Source organism: Benincasa hispida, chromosome 4 (genome assembly GCF_027475165.1).
Source record: "Benincasa hispida cultivar pf3 chromosome 4, pf3_genome.v1.1, whole genome shotgun sequence".
NCBI classification, from domain to species: Eukaryota; Viridiplantae; Streptophyta; class Magnoliopsida; order Cucurbitales; family Cucurbitaceae; genus Benincasa; species Benincasa hispida.
In genome coordinates this window covers 24,217,787-24,222,733 of record NC_143481.1, presented here as the reverse complement: position 1 = coordinate 24,222,733, position 4,947 = coordinate 24,217,787, and positions in this window count along the sequence as shown.

Below are 4,947 nucleotides of genomic sequence, written 5' to 3'. Positions count from 1 at the left end.
GGACCAACTATATCAACAACCCTTGTTGATTCTTCAGTAGCTTCATTTAATATTAATTTGCTACGTAGTTTATGATCTCTCATGGGTCTTCCTCTAAGAATGTAGCATTTGTCGATATAAACACCTTATTTTCTTGAGGATCATAGAATAGACTACCTCTCGTTTCCTTAGGATAATCAATACATTGGCTTAAACTTGAATGAGATTCCAACTTCTTAGGATTTGTCACTAACACATGTGAAGAACAACCCTAGATTTTGAAGTAATGTAAACTCAGTTTATGCCCCCTCCATAACTCGAAAGGTGTTTCAAAAACACTCTTCATGGGAACATTATTCAAGATGTGAACTGTAGTCTCTACTACATAGCCCCAAAACGAGCTAGGCACTTGAGCATAGCTCATCATAGAACGAACCATGTCTAACAAGGTTCTATTTCTCCTTTTCGATACACCATTCTGTTGAGGTATACGAGGTGCTGAAAGTTGGGATTGAATTCCATGTTCTATCTATAGTCCTAGAATTCTAAATCCATGTACTCTCCACCTCAATTTGATCTAAGTGTTCTAAACATTTTAACCTCACAAGTTTTCAACTTCAATCTTATACTTCTTGAACTTTTCAAGGGCTTTAGACTTACATTCCATTTGGTATAAGTAACCATACCTCGAATAATCATCTATTAAAGAGATGAAGTATTTGTACCCTCCTCGAGTTTTTACATTCATGGGACCATAAAGATCTGAATATATGAGCTTTAAGGGCTTTTTGGCCTTATAACCTTTTCCACTAAAAGGTCTTTTAGTCATTTTTTTTATTCAAGACAGGATTCACATGGAGGTAATGAATCATTTTCTCATTTTCTAACTCGCTTAGAAGTCCATTATTTACCAGTCTCCCGATCCTATCGAGATTTATGTGATCTAATCTCAAATGCCAAAGATACATATTATTGTTACGGGGAGAAATTCTTTGTCTTTTTGTTTTATTATTCGTAGTTTTAAACATTTCATGATTTAAAATTGCTTTTGATTCAGTCGGTCTTAACACATATAAGTTGTCTTCTAGTTTACCTGAACAAATTATGACACCATTTTTTATAATGAACACTTCATTGACTGAAAAAGAAATAGAATATGATTGTTTAATTCAACAAAAAATAGATACAAGGTTCCTCTTAATTTCGGGAACTATATAAAAATTTTCCAAAATTAAGTATCTATTTCTAAATAACAAGTTAGCAACTCCCACTGCATGAGTTGAAATTGTGTCTCCCATTCCAACGTTGAATGTCATTTCACCCTCTTCGAGCTACTGAAAGAAACTAATTCCCTATAAAGAAGAACAAATGTGATTAGTAGCTCCCGAATCAAGTATTCAGGCATTATGGTCACTTTCCACTAAACAAGTTTCTAGAACCAACAAATCATATTTACCTTCCTTCTCTTTCTTCTTCTCAGTGAGGTACTTGGTACAATTGCATTTCCAGTGACCATCTACATTGCAGTGGAAGTATTTGTCCTTGTCGGCCACCTTGCCCTTGTTGTTGCCTTTCCCTGGAGTGGGAGCCTTCCCCTTCCCTCCTATCTTATTCTAAATCTTCTTAGTTATAGAAGATGAGGAAGCAGACTTAGTTTCCGAGGATGAACCCTTCTGGAACTTCTTGGAATGGGCAACATTTGTCTCTTCTTCTACCGGTCCCTTACTTTTTTCATAAGAGACTGATAAGTCTGTAACTCATTCAAGAGGGTAGTCATGGTGTACTCTATTTTATTCATAAACACATTACTACAGAATTGAAGGATACTCTTTGGAAGAGATGCCATAATAAAGAACACCTAACTTTACTCATCGATGATCACGTCATTCATCTCAGTGACATTGAATAGGACCATCAGGTCGAGAACATCTTCTCTCACTGATTGGCCTTTCTTCATGTGCACATTATAAACTTACTTGAGGGCCTCGTGTTGGATCTGAAAGGATGGTTGTCCAAACATCTCCTGGAAGAACTCTATGATCTAACGTGTAGTGATCATGAGCCTGTGTTTCTTAGTAAGAACATTAGACAGACTTGCCAAGATATAGACTCAGGCTTTGTCATTGGCCTTCGTCCAGCGGTCATAAGCATCCTTTAATTCTTGGGATGCATTACGAGTGAGGATTGGAGGACATTCTTCTATCAAGACAAATCGTAGATCATCTATAACTAGAATCGTATTTAAGTTAGATTTCCATGTTGCATAAATTTCTTCGATTATTTTTTCATTCTTAAGCAAAGAAATTGTATGTGAAAGACATGCTAAAATGAATAATTGACTGTATTAGTTACATTTGTCTTAACCCATTACAAAGAAAAAAACAAGTATCCAATCAATTCAGCAACAAAAAGTAATCAAAGAACCCTAATTAAACTATTGATTTAGTTTCTGCAAGGATGCTCTGAGGTTTAGAGCAACAGTCACCGAAGGGTGATCAGCTACCCCTCCTCTGAATTAAGAAAATCTCAGCTAATTACTAATACTAAAATAACTTTTATTGTTATAGTTCTTAGCTATCGTTTTTTGGTCAAGGATTCACTAACTAGGTTAATTCATCCCATAAATGTGATTCTACCATTTTCGGATCCAGAGGTATACTTCAACAAGTTACCATAAAGAAAGACAACTATTGAAGATTAACCTAAGAAACCCTACCATTACTAGAGTTTGCGTTATTCTGAATCTTATGATCAGGCCCTCCAGAGGGATGGTAGCTTCAGGACGATATGCAGGCAGACCATAGGAATCTCATGGTGCAACCTAATGAAAGAGACCGTAGGATACGTTGACACGCGTCCTTCTCCCATTTACTATGAACAATTTCCTTATTCACCTTGGTACTGATCCATGCAAACACTTCTCGAAGAGAGACCACGTCCAGGGCAACACGAAATCGAGCATGGATCTCATGATGTGAACTCTTAGGGATGTGAGAGCCAAAAATTGATATATCCCATATATCAATTTTCTCCCACTAAAGTATTCTACTATTTCAGGGCTTTATCATACTTAGTTAAATTTCGACTAATGAATCTATCTAAATCTTTCTTAATTTGCTCAATGTAACATTTATATTGAATGTTTTAATGATACTTGATTTCATTTATTAAACTCTTTAAAAAAGTCAATCATCTATTACATGCTTATAAAACATTTTCTAATTCACCTTCCAAGTCGGTCCCAGATGAAGATGCTCCATTTCCGTCAACTTAAATACTCATGCCTAGACAGAACATTCCCAAGACAAGGGTCCCTTATGGGCAATTATTTTGTAAATTTAATCTTTTAATGGAATTCATTTTAATCCTATTAAAAAAAATTAAAAGATCAACCTAAGACTAATCTCATTAGAAATACTTCCAACATATGTCTAGGTAAATTAATGTTGAACCATTTAAAATTTATTTAAACCTCTGTTTGCATGCAACTCTTAATTATAGATTTTAATCTATTCCATTGAACAAATAACACTTATATTTTAATGCCATATTAAAACCTATAATTTGCTTCAAATGACATTTATCAAATATAACAATTATATTTATCTACGTAGTCTCATGCTCAATGCAATGTTCATTTTCATTTGAAAAATATAACATTTATATTTTTCATCCATGAAAATTAAACATACATATTCATCATTCTTCCATATGTTAACATTTATAACAATGTATGATGCATGAACATGCTTAATTAGTCATACATCAAAATAATATAACACTTATATTATGATGCATGGGCATGCTAATAAAATCATGTAATTATAAATAATATAACACTTATATTAAATCTGATGCATGAACATGTTTCTCCTAAAGTGGGATTTTAAATCTATATGACATACATTATGTAATATAAATTCATCCATTAATTTATACATACATCAAATGCATAATAAATTAAATAGTAAATATTGGACTAGATTTTGGCACCCTAAAAATTAATTAAATTAATATAACTAATTTATATTAACTTAATTAATAAAAATACACAAAATAAGAAAATCTACTGCAAACACCAGAGAAAAGGCTCGAACTCATGACTACTGGATTCCTCACACATGCTTGTGAAGTTCAGAGCGTTGAAAAGTTGGGGGGTAGAAACTACCAATATTGTCCCTCTCACCTGGCCTCCTAATGTTGGGGGGTAGAAACTACCAATACTGGACTCCTCACACACTACCAATATTGTCCCTCTCACCTGGCCTCCTAATGTCGAAACACTTCGATAGCAGCATCACGACGTTGCAGTCTAGAAACCTCCCTTTTTCTACGTTTTGCTTCGAACTTGGATCAAAAACTTCCATTTTTCACCGATCTCTTCAGCGACTCTTGCTTCTCAAACAACACGGACGTATAGACTCAATAGAAAAACTTAAATGCCCAAAAAAAACCAGGCCTAAAAATTTTAATCGAATTAAAATGTAAAACTAAGTACCAAAAAATGTAAACATCCAATATTGCAAACCTCACATTCAAAATGCAGATTAAAACCCACCTTTCTACACTGATTTTTGTTTCCAAAATGTGAAAGACAGAAATGTAAGCATTGGCTCTGATACCAATTGTAGGGATCGAATCTCGAGCGGAAGCGTGAGATCGCCTTGCATTCAGTTTTTTCATTTAAAAGAAAAAAAATGCACCAAACTAAAATAGAATAGAAGAGGATAAACATCATAATAAGCATGCATTATAAAAGGGAAACAAAAGGGATGAACGATTCTTACTTTCGTAGATTCCCAAACTTCTGGAAATTCCTCTTTCTTTTCACACGAACTTCCTCTCAACGATAACCGACACCACTACAAGAACAACCTTGTTATTCTTTAAGATTCCAAGAGTTGGATGAGTGTGTTGGGGTTGATGCCCTAAAGTCTTGTGTCCTGTAGTTTGTAAACAGTTTGTACG